The 17,451-nt window shown below is 47.8% G+C and overlaps 1 long non-coding RNA gene across 1 annotated transcript; it reads right to left on the minus strand.

Moving 5' to 3' along the window:
* Positions 1-493: 493 nt before the first annotated feature.
* LOC125523877 lies at positions 494-2,615 on the minus strand. The gene is made up of 2 exons (XR_007290470.1): positions 2,067-2,615; positions 494-700 (listed from the first exon to the last, which is right to left on the minus strand). It is a non-coding gene; the product is annotated as an uncharacterized LOC125523877 (long non-coding RNA).
* Between the last annotated feature and the right edge of the window lie 14,836 nt (positions 2,616-17,451).

Genomic DNA, 17,451 nt, shown 5'->3' on the forward strand with positions numbered 1-17,451 from the left:
TTAAGCTCGCGCGGGTACCCCTCAGGGCCGACCTGCCTTTAGTAACATGGTTCGGTGTAAAGTCATAGTAACCATAGTAACTGTGTGTCTAACACCAGGGGGAAAACCTAAGGAATCACCCCCGGTGAATTCCACTCGATGTTATCATCAAGGTGAGCGTAAGAGGATCCACCCTCGAGGTTCACACTTGAGGGGTTGCACGACAGAGCCGTAACGGAAGTGGTTAAGGAGGAAATCATCCTCGATGACCTCGATCGTATAGCTACACTACAGAGATCTCATCAGGAGTGATGTAAGAGGTTCCACCCTCGGCACTCGATGGAAACTCTGCAGAGTCGTACAACTAGGGGGGTGATGTGCGGTGTCGGGGCCTGGACGTCAATCACGTTGATCGAGTCATCAAACATAAAGCGAGGTAACTGGGACAAGGTGGGGTCACTGATGGATCTCTAACCAACCTATACTAAGCAGTTTAGGATAAGCAGGTAAGGTATGAAAGCAGGTAACAAAAATAGGCTATGCATCATAGTAGGATCATACAGAAAGCAGTAGCAGTTCTAATGCAAGCATGAGAGGGAAAGAAATAGGCGATATCGAAATGCTCAAGGGGGGTTTTCTTGACTGGTTGCTCAGACGAGATGGACGGGTCGTCGGTGACGTAGTCGATCACTAGGGCCTTAGCAGCGGCCTCGGGGTCTACCTGAGAGAAGAGGGGAAGAAACAGTAAATACAGAGCAAACAAGTGCAATACTATGCATGATAAGACAAAAAGCGGTGTTAGGGGTGTTCTAACGTGGCACTACACGCTACCGGCAAAGGGGGATAATATCCGGGAAAGTTTTCCCGAAGTTTGCATATTCGGACAGACGAACCGGAGGGCAAAGGTTCGATGTTCGCTATGCAAGGGGCATGTGACAGATAAACGGAGAGCGTATTCCGATTCGCCTCATCATTCTGAACAACTTTCATGTATAAAACTTTTTCATCCGAGCTACGGTTTATTTTATATGAATTTCTAAAGTTTTAACCTATATTCTAGAAAACCCTGAAATTTTGCTAAGTCTGAGAATTCGACAGTTTTTTTAAACATCACTTGGCTGTTTTCAAAAGACTACAACTATTGTTCTGTACATCCAATGGGTTAGTGCCTTATATCAATTTTGAGTACTTTTCTATGATCTACATGTTAGTACCAATTACATCCATATTAGAGTTCATTTGCTTGAACATCAAGAGCACTAAAGTAGCTATGAAAATAAAACTGTTTTTCGGTTTTTCTATTAACAGAACGTAGATTATTGTCATTTTCAAAGGATTTAATCCATGCCTCAAATGGATTTGTTCCAATGGAATAAAATGGATTTTGTCAAGTGTACTATCTGTCCATATAATTTTTACTCATATTACCTTTCGCTTAGGGGCTGTTCAGGGGCTGTCCAGTGGGCTAGTCAGGTTGAAGTGGCAAAAGCTAGCAAGCGCTACAGTAACCTTCAGTTTACTGTAGCGAGTAATGCAGGCAGAGCAGTGCTAGCATCGGCAGCACACAGCTGCGAGGAGCAGGGACACGGGCAGGGGGCTGCCAAGCACGCGCTTTGGCACGGCTGAGCGCGAGCGGGGTGTGGCCAGGCCACGGCTAGGAGCAGCGGGCGCATGCAGGCTGTAGCAGGCGGATGCGGACGGACACGGCAAGGCGCCGGCGGTCAAGACCAGCAGCGCGGGGCGACCGAGCAGGGCGCGGCGAGCGCGGACGCGCGCGTGTGGGCGTGCTGCGAGGGGTGGAGGGGACGGGGCGGCACGTAGGCAGACAAGGCTACAGGCAGCAGCGACAGAGACAGCAGCAGTACAGGCGGGCGAGCGGGCGAGAAAGGCTCGGCCCGGACGAGCACTGGCGCGATAAAGCACGGCCTGGGCAAGCACGAGACGGCCAGAGGGCATAGGGGAGCGCGGCTAGGGCGCGCGCGGAGCAAAGCTCCGACGGTCCGGCCATGGCGGCCGAAGCTCGAGGTCGACAACTAAATGGTGATGGAACGAGACGAAAAAAGAGGGGATCCGGAGGAGGGGCTCACAATGAGTTCGGTGGTGAGGTCGGGGAGGTCAGGGAGGCGCCGAAGCAAACGCAACAACGGCGAGGTTGTGACGACCAGACGAAGAAGATGAAGACGACGTTGGCTCGAGGGCGTCCCGACTTGAGCTGGTCGCCCGGACGAACGAATCCGGCGACGGCGGAACTCCTGGATGTGCTCCCGAACGTCGAAGACGTCGGTGGCCGTGACAACGACGGTGTGGCAGCGGTGATCATAGTTTCTTTCGAGCTCAAATTCGAGCAGCAGAGGAAGGGGGCGAAGGGGGAACAAGGGGGAATGAAAGAGCTCGATCTAGGGTTTTCGGGGGACGCAGTTATAGGCCGAGGGGTGGCACTATCGCATGCGTGGCGGCCATCGAGCCGTGGTGACCGTGGATGGCCTCCACGCCATGGCTTTCTGTACAAAGAGGAAGGAGATGGCTGATTGGTGCGATGGGTTGTGCACTATAGCAATGGGCTACAACTGCACATTAGTAGATAGGCCTTTTTCCCTTTTCATATTTATTTTTCTATTTTGCGTTCTTTTACAATTTTGTAATTTGTTGATCTAATAAAAGAGTATAGTTAAATGTGCCACTTAGCACATAAATACTAGGCAAGGTTTTGAAGCAGCACACAAAGTTCCAAATTATTTTGAATAGTTTAACTATATGTTTAATTTGAAATGGTTCAAATAAATACTGATGATTTAGTTTTAAAATAGGTTAGGGCCACTTTAAATATTCAGAAGAGGTTGGCACCTACATGAAAAAATAGTTAGGGAAAATTTTCAACCCATTGAACATTTTTCCTCGTCAGTTTGAAGAAATAATAATTTGACTTGTTTTTGAAATTTGAATTTGAATTCGGTTTGGATCAAAGTGAGATTAGAAAATTAACAGTGATGACATGGCACCATTAGGGTGTGTGGTTACTGTAGCTTAACGATCGGGGCGTTACACCTTGCCTTTGCCTGAGTTGCCGTCATCTGAACTAGGATCTTTTGTGATGTCTGACTCGGCATACCTGGTAAGGACATCCATGAGGTCACCCATGTCTTGGACCTTCTGCTTGAGGTGCCCAAGCTTCTGAATGAGAGGCTGAAAGTGACAATATTTTCCTGAATCAAGACAGCCTGAATAGTTGTTATGTTATCGGAAGAGTGAATAATCTCCGCGACCCGGCGAGACCAGTGATGGGAAGACTCAACCTCACGCTCGATGCAATGCTACAAATCAACAATCGTCATCGGGCACTTGTAGGTTCCTTGGAAAAAATTATGAAGCGATCCTTCAATTCGGCCCAAGTATTGATTAAGTTGGGAGGCAGGTTTTTCAACCACGTGCGAGCCAGCCCTTCCAACATCATAGTTAGATATTTGGCGCAAACTGTGTCACTGACATCCAACATGTCCATGGCTTTCTCGTAGCTTTCGGTCCATGTAGCCGGCTCGAGATCAGCCATGTAGTTGGGAACCTTGCGAGGGCCTTTCGAGTCCTTGGGCATGCGCTCATTGCATAAAGCCGAAGCTAGACAAGGTATTCTAATGGTTCTACCACCCGGTCCTCTACCTTGTGAAGCCAATGGGGTTGTGGTGGGCGGGAGTTGAACCCCCATGTTTGTTGCTTCTGCTTCCTGCATAGCTCGAGCCGCATCAACAATTGCATGCACATCTGAAAGCACAGGTCGAGGCGGGTTGCACTATGGCTCACACTACAGACATGCGCTGCTGGAGACAGCTAGTGACTCGGCATGTCGGCTTCTGCTACGACTTGGGTGCGGGGTGGAGTGAAGTCGCTGCTGATTGTAGGAATAATTGGCTTATTGAACGATTGCAGTCTTTAGCATCTCAATTGTGTTTCTAGCCTTAATCTTCGTTGGGTTGTTCCCGGTAATGGGGATCGTGGTGAGGTAGTCGCCGCAAGCATGTTGTCTGCCGGGTTGGAGTAATGCCCCATCGGTGTCTGGAAACGACGAGGGGGCAACTAGGCCGGTGTTGGCTGTAGGACTGGCTCGGGCTGATGCTACTGAGCCGGCTGGCGGGGCTGAGCTAATAGTGGTTGTCCAGATCTGCCGTTCGAGGGCATGACTGATACGTCTCCAACGTATCTATAATTTTTTATTGTTCCATGCTATTATATTATCAACCTTGGATGTTTTATATGCCTTTATATGCTATTTTATATGATTTTTGGGACTAACCTATTAACCTAGAGCCCGGTGCCAATTTCTGTTTTTTTTCCTTCTTTTAGAGTATCACAGAAAAGGAAAATTACACAGACTCCAATTGACCTGAAACTTCACAGAACTTATTTTTGGAAGGAAAGCAACCCGGGGGACTTGGAGTCCACGTAAGGGAAGCAACGAGGAAGCCACGAGGCAGGGGGCGCGCCCACCCCCCCTAGGCGCGCCCTCCACCCTCGTGGGCCCCTCATGGCTCCCCTGACGTACTTCTTCCGCCTATATATCTCCATATACCCTAAAACGATCGGGGAGCACAATAGATCGGGAGTTCCGCCGCCAGAAGCCTCCGTAGCCACCGAAAACGAATCTAGATCTCGTGTTCTTGATTTGGCACGATCTTGATGTATCGCGAGCTTTGCTATTATAGTTGGATCTTATGTTTCTTCTCCCCCTCTACTCTCTTGTAATGGATTGAGTTTCCCCTTTGAAGTTATCTTATCGGATTGAGTCTTTAGAGATTTGAGAACACTTGATGTATGTCTTGTCGTGCGTATCTGCGGTGACAATGGGATACCATGTGATTCACTTGATGTATGTTTTGGTGATCAACTTGCGGGTTCCGCCCATGAACCTATGCATAGGGTTGGCACATGTTTTCGTCGTGATTATCCGGTAGAAACTTTGGGGCACTCTTTGAGGTTCTATGTGTTGGTTGAATAGATGAATCTGAGATTGTGTGATGCGTATCGTATAATCATACCCACGGATCCTTGAGGTGACATTGGAGTATCTAGGTGACATTAGGGTTTTGGTTGATTTGTGGCTTAAGGTGTTATTCTAGTACGAACTCTAGGGATGTTTGTGACACTTATAGGAATAGCCCAACGGATTGATTGGAAAGAATAACTTTGAGGCGGTTTCGTACCCTACCATAATCTCTTCGTTCGTTCTCCGCTATTAGTGACTTTGGAGTGACTCTTTGTTGCATGTTGAGGGATAGTTATATGATCCAATTATGTTATTATTGTTGAGAGGACTTGCACTAGTGAAAGTATAAACCCTAGGCCTTGTTTCAACGCATTGCAATACCGTTTACGCTCACTTTTACCATTAGTTACCTTGCTTTTTTTATAATTCCATATTACAAATACCTTTATCGACCATCCATATTGCACTTGTATCACCATCTCTTTGCCAAACTAGTGCACCTATACCATTTACCATTGTATTGGGTGTGTTGGGGACAAAACAGACTCTTTGTTATTTGGTTGCAGGGTTGCTTGAGAGAGACCATCTTCATCCTACGCCTCCTACGGATTGATAAACCTTAGGTCATCCACTTGAGGGAAATTTGCTACTGTCCTACAAACCTCTACAATTGGAGGCCCAACAACGTCTACAAGAAGAAAGTTGTGTAGTAGACATGTAACACCCCGGATGTACCTTACCCAATATGTATTCCAACTCTTGCCGTTTCCGGCTTTAAGTTATTTTATTTTCTCGGGTTCGGGTTTTTGTCTCCGTGTATTGTTGCCGTTGTCATGCATCTCATATCATGTCATCCTGTGCATTGCATTTGCATACGTGTTCATCTCATGCATTCGAGCATTTTCCCCGTTGTCCGTTTTGCATTCCGGCGCTCCGTTCTCCTCCGGCGGTCATTTCTACCTTTCTTTCGTGTGTGGGGATTAAACATTTCCGGATTGGACCAAGACTTGCCAAGCGGCCTTGGTTTACTACCGGTACACTGCCTGTCAAGTTTCGTACCATTTGGACTTCGTTTGATACTCCAACGGTCAACCGAGGGACCGAAAAGGCCTCGTGTGTGTTGCAGCCCAACACCCCTCCAATTTGGCCCAAACCCCACCTAAACCCTCTCCATCATCTAGAGCGTTCGATCACGATCGCGTGGCCGAAAACCGCACCTCATTTGGACTCTCCTAGCTCCTCCTATGCCTATATATAGCCCCCCTTCCGAAATTCTAGGTTCTTCCCTCTCCGAAACCCTAAAAAACCTCATCCGCCGCCGCCGGACATGTCCAAATCCCGCCAGACATCTTCCCGCCGCCGTCCGCACCCGATGCGCGCCTGACGCGTGGCCTCGCCACCGCGCCCCGCCGCGGCCCGCTCGGGCCCGCCACCGGCCCCCGCGGCCCTCCTTCGCCGCCACTCGCCCGAGCCGGCGCCTCCCCCGCCGCGCCGGCTGCCGCCTCCGCCGTAACGCACCTCGCCGCCGGCGCCGACCCCGCCGACCGCCACACGCCGCCGCCGTCACCTCCCTCGTCGGCCCTCTGCCGCGCCTCCTCCTTCACCGGCAAGGCCGCGCCGCCACCACCCGGAGCCGGCGACCGCCGCCGCCAACCGCGCCCCGGCGAGCCGCTCCTCTTCTCGGCAAGTCCAGCGACGTCTCCGGCGAGCTCCAAGAAATCCGGCCATCCTCGTAAAACGTGCCAGGTCTAAGATCTAAAATCTCGAGGGTTGACTTTTTGCCCGAAACCCTAGTTCATGTTGCCCTGTTCATCGTGCTATAACTTTGCATCCGTAGCTCCGTTTTGGGCATATAGCATATCAAATTTTTCATCTCGGAGAGCACATCATTTCATTCCATTGCATCATTTTCATTTGAGTTCATCTTGATGCCCAAAATTCTGTTAGAAGAGGGCTACTTGAGATAATTGTCAGATTTGCTGCTCCATTTAGATATTTGTCATTTTTGCCATGATTATTGTGTGCATGATATGCCCATGAGCTCTACATATGTTTTGTTAAGGGTTTTGCCATATTTCCAGAGGTGCAACCCATGTATTTTTGTGATGCGTGTGGTGACTAGCACAAGCTTGCAAAGTGAGGCACTTGGTAATGCTGATTTCAGGGACTTAGCATTTCCACTAAGTCCTTGACCTGTTTATCTCATGTTGCCATATGTTCATGTTGTTTCCGAGTGATTCGTGCCTCTTTTGAGGATGATCAGTAAGGATGTTTTGTTAATATGGTAGTGCTCTATCCATCCATGTCATTGTTTGCAATTATGGATCACCCTAGCTTGAGTCAATCGAGCTCGACTTTTGCTACTTCGCGAATCTGGGCAGATTGTCTACTTGTTAGCGATTTTGCCGAGGATGTTGTAGTTGATCCGTGCATTCTATGCTATTGTTCTTGCCATGTCTAGCTTGCATTTTGTGTATTCTTGATGGGTGTATGCTTAGCTTGTCATGACTCGCTCTGTAGTGAGTGCATCGAGCTCGTAAACATGCCTACTTGATATCTGTTTTCAGCATGCTCCAGTTTTCACCAAGTCTGAGAACTGATTATGTTTCTGCCATGTTCACATGCTTGCAATTGTATTTTCTGATCCCTTTTTGCTCAAGGTCACTAAGGGACTTTTGTTAAGCTCTTTGAGGCTCCATGCCATGCTTTACCTTGCCATGTTCAGGTCCTGTAGCATATAGTTTTCATGCTCCGAAGAGTGCTACCTGATCTGAAATTCCAGACAAGTGTTAATTTCACAAAGTCTGAAATCTGTTTACCATATGCATTTTTGCCATGCTTGTTTGAACCTGTTAATGTATGAATTGGTCATAGCTCAGTGCTAGACTTTTGTTAACCATCTTGAATTAATCCCTGCCATGTATTTTTATGCCATGTTCGAGTGATGTAGCTTGTTCATCTCGTTGCATTTAGATGGCTACTTGCTGTAAATCGCAGAACGTGGTCATATTTGAATGGCTTGCCATTTCCAAACCGTAACTCCGATTCCGGCGTTCTTTATATCGTTTTCAAGCGATTTCATCTCATATTTCCAGTGGCACACTTGGATTTCCAAGTTGAGGGCAGGTTCATGCATTCCTTGTCAAATCTTGCATATGCATCCCGCATCGCATCTCGCTTAGCATACCATGTTTGCATCATATTGTTTGATCCTTGCACGTGGTTGATTGTGCCCTTGTTGCTTGTTTGTCTTGTTTGGGTAGATCCGGGAGACGAGTTCGCTAATGAGGAGCCCGTTGAGTTTGCTTTCGAGGATCCAGTCAACTCTGAGAACTTTGCAGGCAAGATGATCATACCCTCGAAATCACCACTATCTTTGCTATGCTAGATTGCTCGCTCTTTTGCTATGCCAATGCTACGATGCCTACCATTTGCTTTCAAGCCTCCCAAATTGCCATGTCAAACCTCTAACCCACCATGTCCTAGCAAACCGTTGATTGGCTATGTTACCGCTTTGCTCAGCCCCTCTTATAGCGTTGCTAGTTGTAGGTGAATATTGGAGACTGTTCCTTGTTGGAACATTTATTTACTTGTTGGGATATCATTATATTATCTTGTTATCTTAATGCATCTATATACTTGGTAAAGGGTGGAAGGCTCGGCCTCTCGCCTAGTGTTTTGTTCCACTCTTGCCGCCCTAGTTTCCGTCATATCGGTGTTATGTTCCCGGATTTTGCGTTCCTTACGCGGTTGGGTTATAATGGGAACCCCTTGATAGTTCACCTTGATTAAAGCTTTTCCAACAATGCCCAACCTTGGTTTACCATTTGCCACCTAGCCTCTTTTTCCCTTAGGTTTGCGGAGCCCAAGGGTCATCTTATTTTAACCCCCCCGGGCCAGTGCTCCTCTGAGTGTTGGTCCATCTGTCAGCTGCCGGTGGCTACCAGGGGCAACTCTGGGCTGGCCTACCCGTACCTAAGACAATCTGAGTGTGCCCTGAGAACGAGATATGTGCAGCTCCTATCAGGATTTGTCGGCACATTCGGGCGGTGTTGCTGGTCTTGTTTTAACCTGTCGAAGTGTCTTGAAGAACCGAGGTACCGAGTCTGATCGGAACATCTCGAGAGGAGGTCTATTTCTTCGTTGACCGTGAGAGCTTGTCATGGGCTAAGTTGGGACTCCCCTGCAGGGATTTGAACTTTTGAAAGCCGTGCCCGCGGTTATGGGCAGATGGGAATTTGTTAATGTCCGGTTGTAGATAACTTGAACCTTAACTTAACTAAAATGAATCAACTGAGTGTGTTACCGTGATGGCCTCTTCACGGCGGAGTCCGGGAAGTGGACACGGTGTTGGAGTAATGTTTGCGCAGGCTGCTCTCTAGTTTCTCGCTTGCGCTTTGCCTCCTCTTCTCGCTCTCTCTTGCGAACAGGATAGACACCATATTTGCTAGTCGCTTGCTGCAGCTCCACATATTTACCTTGCCTTACCTATAAGCTTAAATAGTCTTGATCGCGAGGGTGCGAGATTGCTGAGTCCCTGTGGCTCACAGATTACTATTACACCAGATGCAGGGCCTGATGATTCCGCTCCAGATGACGCTCTTGAGCTCAAGTAGGAGTTCGACGAGGACTCTCAGCGGTACTACGTGTATTTCCCTGATGATCAGTAGTGGTGCCCATTTGGGGGTGATCGGGACCGTGTCGCATGTTGGGTTATCTTTTATTTTGGCGCCGTAGTCGGGCCATGAGTGTTTGGATGATGTAATGTTATTTATGTACTTGATTGACGTGGCGAGTGTAAGCCAACTATGTTATCTCCCCTTTTATTACATTTATATTACATGGGATGTTGTGAAGATTGCCTAACTTGCGACATATGCCTTCAATGCGATTATGCCTCTAAGTCGTGCCTCGACACGTGGGAGATATAGTCGCATCGAGGGTGTTACAAGTTGGTAATCAGAGCCTTCCCCGACCTTAGGAGCCCCATTGTTTGATCGTTTTTAGCGGCCGAGTTGTGTCTAGAAAAATGTTTTGAGTCATTTAGGAATTATATATCGGAGAGTTTAGGAATTCTTTTTACTTCCCAGTCTCCTCATCGCTCTGGTAAGGCATCCTGACATAGAGTTTTGACTCTTCTCTTCTCAAATTTCACTAAAAAAATTTTAGGATCACGCGGGTATCTTGGAATCGTTCCGATGGTTTTATGACGAGAACATTGTCTTGGTGCCTCCTGTTAGGGGTTTTGTGGAAGTGTCCCGGGGAGTTGAGCTCTGATGTGTTGTTGTCATAATTTTATCGTTGCAGTTCTAGAATACCTGAGTTTAGTACGCTGACATCGAAAATCTCTTTTATGCAGTTCGTTGGTGAGATAACCTCGACGCCACCCAGTACTGGGGCGGGAGTTCGGGAGTATCGCCATAACTTGTATAACGGATGCTTTTCGAAGGTTGAGGTAGATGGTTTCCGAAGGTTTCTTGGTTATGTGTTGAAGGATGGATACAGCTGGATGTAGGAATTGCTAGATTTGGGTGAGATATTATGCTTCCCCTGTATCCCCAACACCTGATTGCATAACCGGAAAGGTTCGGGAGTTTCATAGGTGGGAATTCTAGTAGCTCTAGTTCTTCTTCCATGAATATTTGGTTTGACATTGGGATTTCTTACCGAGTATTCATTCTTGATCCGTACCTTGTTGATTTATTTCTCTACCTAAATTCTACGTGGCTTCTCAATTTATGGATATGTGACCATTTCAAGAGGAATGCATTCGTTCATTTTGTTCAGATGTGAAGACTATATGTTGCAATTTTCATTCCATTGGATTCAGCTTCATTTTATCTGTCTATGTGCTAACGGTGGTCAACCTCTTCAGGATGGCTCCCGCTAAGAGCACCAATCAGAATCAGAATCAAGATCCGCCACCACCTCCACCTCCTCCGGAGGCATGGAAAGCTGTGATGGCCGCAACCAACGCAAACACACAGTTGGTCATGCAAATTCTCCAAGAGCGCAATCAAGGCAACCAAGGGAATCAAGGCAACAATAAGAATCACTTTGCTACACTCAACCAGTTCCTTGCTAACGGGCCAAAGACTTTCAGCAATTGTGTTGAGGCAACCGATGCTGACGATTGGCTTGTGGATCTGTGCAAGCATTTCGAGTGCAGTAACGTCAGGCCTGAGGACTTTGTCAAGTTCGCTTCCTTCCAACTCAAAGATCAAGCTGCAGAATGGTTCCAGCAGTACAAGGACTCCTGAGGTGGACGTGTAATTACCTGGGACGAATTCCGTCAAGATTTCAGAGCTCATCATATCCCTCAGAGCATGGTTGAAAGCAAGCGTGAGGAATTCCGCAACCTGAAGCAAGGCTCTTTGTCTGTCTATGACTACAACAAGTTGTTTCAGAAGCTCGCCCGCTTTGCTAAGCAGGACGTCCCTGATGAGAAGAGCAAGATATACCAGTTCAGGGGTGGCCTCAAAGAAGAAATTCAGCTAGCTCTTGTTCTCTTTGAGCCCAAGAGGTACGATGAGTTCTACAACATGGCATTGAAGCAAGAGTCCAAGAAGCGAGTCAGAGATGCTACTCCTTCTTCCTCTAATCAAGTGGCCAAGCAGCAGAAGTATTGGCTTCCTCCTCCTCCGTTCCATCAGCCGTATCAGCAGAAGAGCAAAGGTGGCAGTCGTTCTTCCCACCCACCCAACCCTGGCTTTCAGAACAAGACTTCGTCTCAAGCTCCAAGATCGAGTGCTCCGTATCACCGTCCGCTTTCAGAGGTCACGTGCAACAAGTGCCAACAGAAGGGTCACTATGCCAACAAGTGTCTCAATCAGAGGCACCTTCCTCCTCCTCCTCCTGTGAGATCGGCAAGTACAGCTATGGTCAAGCATAACACCAAGCATGCCAAGGTCAACTTGATGAATGCAGCTCAGGCAGAGGATTCGTCAGATGTCATCATGGGTAACCTTCCTGTTAACGATGTTCCTGCAAAAGTTCTTTTTGACACGGGTGCATCGCATTGTTTCATCTCGAGACCGTTTTCATCTAAGCATGGTTTGGCTTTGCAAATTTTGCCTAGTCCATTAGCAGTTGTCTCTCCCGGTAGGCGCATGCATGCTAACTCCATTGCTCCGGATGTTACTATCACTTTGGGAGACTAGAAGTTTCTATCTTCTCCTATGGTTCTTGGTGACTCGGATATTGATCTTATTCTCGGAATGGATTGGCTTTCTAAGCACAAGGCGCATCTTGATTGTGCTGCCAGGCAGATTCAATTGACTCATTCGTCTGAGGATGTAATTGTCTTTGCCGCTCGGGATAATACCATTCGTCTGTTTTCTCTCAATGAGAAGGCTGAACTGGATGCCATCTCGCAAATTCCAGTCGTTTGCGAATATCAAGACGTCTTTCCAGAAGAGCTTCCAGGAATGCCGCCGCACCGGCCAGTTGAATTCGTTATTGATCTTGAGCCCGGCACGGAACCAGTGTGCAAGCGTCCTTACAAGCTCGGACCTGAAGAGTTGAAGGAGCTGAAGAAGCAACTCGATATTCAAGAAAGAATGGGTCTCATCCGGCCTAGTTCTTCTCCGTGGGGTTGTGGTGTTCTTTTTGTGAAGAAGAAGGATGGAACGGACCGACTTTGTGTTGATTACCGTCCATTGAACAAGAAGACCATCAAGAATAAATACCCACTTCCCAACATCAACGAGCTGTTCGAACAACTCAAAGGTGCCCAAGTATTCTCCAAGCTTGATCTCTGTATGGGTTATCATCAGATTCGAATCCGTGAGCAAGATATTCCCAAGACAGCTTTCAGGACAAGCTATGGTTCATATGAATACACTGTCATGTCTTTTGGCCTCGCCAACGCTCCTCCGACTATCTCTCGCATGATGAACTTCATCTTCAACGCCTACACCAATGACTTCGTTTTGGTCTATCTCGACGACATTCTGGTTTTCTCGAAGAACAAGGAAGATCATGCCAAGCACTTGCGTTTGGTACTCGATAAGTTGAGGGACACAAGTTCTACGCCAAGTTCTCCAAGTGCGAATTTTGGCTCGATGAGGTTCTTTATCTTGGTCATATCATCTCTGCCAAGGGCATTGTCATGAATCCTGAGAAGGTGTCTGCAATTGTGTATTGGGAACCTCCTCAGAACATGAAGCAACTCCGTAGCTTCCTCGGTCTCGCAAGCTACTGCCGAAGATTCGTTGAAAACTTTTCTAAGATCGCGAAGCCTCTCTCAAATCTTCTCCAGAAGCACGTCAAGTACGTTTGGTCTCCGGAGTGTGACTTTGCTTTCAACACTTTGAAAGAGAAATTGATAATTGCTCCAGTTCTGACTCCGCCTGATGAATCCAAGCCGTACGAGGTCTTTTGTGATGCCTCTCTCCAAGATCTTGGCGCAGTGTTGATGCAAGAGAAGAAAGTTGTTGCTTATACCTCTCGCCAGTTGAAGCCTAATGAAAAGAACTACCCCACTCATGATCTCGAGTTGGCGGCAGTTGTGCATGCTCTTTTGACTTGGAGACATCTCTTATTGGGAAGAAAAGTGGACATTTTCACCGATCACAAGAGTCTCAAGTACATCTTCACTCAGCCTAATCTCAACCTCAGGCAAACTCGATGGGTCAAAATGATTCAAGAGTATAATCCGAGTATCGAGTATACTCCAGGCAAGGCCAATGTGATTGCTGACGCATTGAGCAGGAAAGCTTATTGCAACAGTCTGATTCTCAAGCCTTATCAACCCGAGCTTTGTGAAGCTTTCCGCAAACTTAATCTGCAAGTTGTTCCTCAAGGTTTCCTCGCTAACCTTCAAGTCTCTCCTACCTTGGAAGACCAGATTCGCCAAGCTCAGCTTCTTGATGCTATGGTGAAAAAGGTGAAGATTGGGATTGCCAAGAGTCAACCCAAGTACAAGTGCTACCGCCTTGATGACAAGGATACTCTCTTCTTCGAGGATGGTATTGTTGTACCCAAAGGTGACCTCCGTAAAGTGATCATTAATGAGGCTCACAATTCTCTCCTCTCCATCCACCCTGGGAGCACGAAGATGTATCAGGACCTCAAGCAGGCTTATTGGTGGACTCGAATGAAGCGCGAGATTGCGCAATTCGTGAATGAGTGTGATGTCTGGAGAAGAGTGAAGGCAGAACACCAAAGGCCAGCTGGTCTCCTCCAACCTCTTGCCATTCTAGAATGGAAGTTTGACCACATTGAGATGGACTTCGTGACTGGGTTTCCAAAGTCCAAGCGTGGCAATGATGCTATATTCGTTGTCATCGACAAACTCACCAAAGTGGCTCACTTTCTGCCTATCAAAGATTCAATCACTGCAGCTCAATTAGCGGAACTCTATACCTCTCGGATTGTCTCTCTGCACGGTATTCCACAAGTGATCTCTTCAGACCGTGGCAGCATCTTTACCTCCAAGTTTTGGGATTCTTTTCAGAAGGCCATGGGCACCAACATCCGCTTCAGCACAGCTTTCCATCCTCAAACTAGTGGTCAAGTCGAGCGTGTCAACCAGATTCTTAAAGATATGCTCAGGGCTTGTGTGATCTCCTTCGGCATGAAGTGGGAGGATTGTCTTCCTTATGCTGAATTCTCCTACAACAACAGTTTTCAAGCAAGTTCGGGCAAGGCTCCTTTTGAAATTCTGTATGGCAGGAAGTGCCGTACCCCTCTCAACTGGTCAGAAACCGGTGAATGTCGGCTTTTGGGAAATGACTTAATCACAGAGGCAGAGGAAATGTGCAAAGTCATTCGAGATAACCTCAAAGAAGCCCAATCCCGCCAGAAGAGCTACTATGACAGTAAGCACCGTGATTTGGCTTTCGAGATCGGAGATCATGTTTACCTCCGCGTCTCTCCTATGAAAGGTACTCATCACTTCGGTATCAAAGGGAAGCTTGCCCCCAGATACGTGGGACCTTTCAAGATTGTCAGCAAGAGAGGCGATCTCGCCTATCAACTTGAGCTTCCTTCAAAATTTGCAAATGTTCATGATGTGTTCCATGTCTCTCAGCTCCGAAAGTGCTTCAAGACTCCTGACCGCACCGTCAACTTTGAGGACATTGAGCTCCAAGAAGATCTCTCTTATCGTGAGCACCCAGTTGCTATTCTTGAAGAGACTGCACGCAAGACTCGCAACAAGTCAATCAAATTCCTCAAAGTCAAGTGGTCACACCATTCCGACCGTGAAGCTACCTGGGAACGTGAGGATCACCTCTGTTCTGAGTACCCGGCGTTCTTTCAGTCCTAGATCTCGGGACGAGATCCTTTCGTAGTGGTGGAGTGTTGTAACACCCCGGATGTACCTTACCCAATATGTATTCCAACTCTTGCCGTTTCCGGCTTTAAGTTATTTTATTTTCTCGGGTTCGGGTTTTTGTCTCCGTGTATTGTTGCCGTTGTCATGCATCTCATATCATGTCATCATGTGCATTGCATTTGCATATGTGTTTATCTCATGCATTCGAGCATTTTCCCCGTTGTCCGTTTTGCATTCCGGCGCTCCGTTCTCCTCCGGTGGTCATTTCTACCTTTCTTTCGTGTGTGGGGATTAAACATTTCCGGATTGGACCAAGACTTGCCAAGCGGCCTTGGTTTACTACCGGTAGACCGCCTGTCAAGTTTCGTACCATTTGGACTTCGTTTGATACTCCAACGGTCAACCGAGGGACCGAAAAGGCCTCGTGTGTGTTGCAGCCCAACACCCCTCCAATTTGGCCCAAAACCCACCTAAACCCTCTCCATCGTCTAGAGCGTTCGATCACGATCGCGTGGCCGTAAACCGCACCTCATTTGGACTCTCCTAACTCCTCCTATGCCTATATATAGCCCCCCTTCCGAAATTCTAGGTTCTTCCCTCTCTGAAACCCTAAAAAACCTCATCCGCCGCCGCCGGACATCTTCCTGCCGCCGTCCGCAGCCGATGCACGCCTGACGCGTGGCCTCGCCACCGTGCCCCGCCGTGGCCCGCTCGGGCCTGCCACCGGCCCCCGCGGCCCGCCTTCGCCGCCACTCGCCCAAGCCGGCGCCTCCCTCGCCGCGCCACCCGCGCCGGCTGCCGCCTCCGCCGCGACGCTCCTCGCCGCCGGCGCCGACCCCGCCGACCGCCGCATGCCACCGCCGTCACCTCCCTCGTCGGCGCTCCGCCGCACCTCCTCCTTCTCCGGCAAGGCCGCGCCGCCACCACCCGGAGTCGGCGATCGCCGCCGCCGACCGCGCCCCGGCGAGCCCCTCCTCTTCCCGGCAAGTCCGGCGACGTCTCCGACGAGCTCCAAGAAATCCGGCCATCCTCGTAAAACGTGCCAGATCTGAGATCTAAAATCTCGAGGGTTGACTTTTTGCCCGAAACCCTAGTTCATGTTGCCCTGTTCATCGTGCTATAGCTTTGCATCCATAGCTCCGTTTTGGGCATATAGCATATCAAATTGTTCGTCTCGGAGAGCACATCATTTCATTCCATTGCATCATTTTCATTTGAGTTCATCTTGATTCCCAAAATGCTGTTAGAAGAGGGCTACTTGAGATAATTGTCAGATCTGCTGCTCCATTTAGATATTTGTCATTTTTGCCATGATTATTGTGTGCATTATATGCCCATGAGCTCTACATATGTTTTGTTAAGGGTTTTGCCATCTTTCCAGAGGTGCAACCCATGTATTTTTGTGATGTGTGTGGTGACTAGCACAAGCTTGCAAAGTGAGGCACTTGGTAATGCTGATTTCAGGGACTCAGCATTTCCACTAAGTCCTTGACCTGTTTATCTCATGTTGCCATATGTTCATGTTGTTTCCGAGTGACCCGTGCCTCTTTTGAGGATGATCAGTAAGGATGTTTTGTTAATATTGTAGTTCACTATCCATCCATGTCTTTGTTTGCAATTATGGAGCAACCTAGCTTAAGTCAATCGAGCTCGACTTTTGCTACTTCGCGAATTTGGCCAGATTGTCTACTTGTTAGCGATTTTGCCGAGGATGTTGTAGTTGATCCGTCCATCCTATGCTATTGTTCTTGCCATTTCTAGCTTGCATTTTGTGTATTCTTGATGGGTGCATGATTAGCTTGTCATGACTCGCTACGTAGTGAGTGCATCGAGCTCGTAAACATGCCTACTTGATATCTGTTTTCAGCATGCTCCAGTTTTCACCAAGTCTGAGAACTGATTATGTTTTTGCCATGTTCACATGCTTGCAATTGTATTTTCTGATCCCTTTTGGCTTAAGGTCACTAAGGGACTTTTGTTAAGCTCTTTGAGTAGCTCCATGCCATGCTTTACTTTGCCATGTTCAGGTCTTGTAGCATATAGTTTTGTTGATCCGAAGTGTGCTACCTGATCTGAAATTCCAGACAAGTGTTAATTTCACCAAGTCTGAAATCTGTTTACCATATGCATTTTTGTCATGCTTGTTTGAACCTGTTAATGGATGAATTGGCCGTATATCAGTGCTAAACTTTTATTAAGCATCTTGAATTAATCCCTG

Source organism: Triticum urartu, chromosome 7 (genome assembly GCF_003073215.2).
Source record: "Triticum urartu cultivar G1812 chromosome 7, Tu2.1, whole genome shotgun sequence".
Classification (NCBI taxonomy): Eukaryota; Viridiplantae; Streptophyta; class Magnoliopsida; order Poales; family Poaceae; genus Triticum; species Triticum urartu.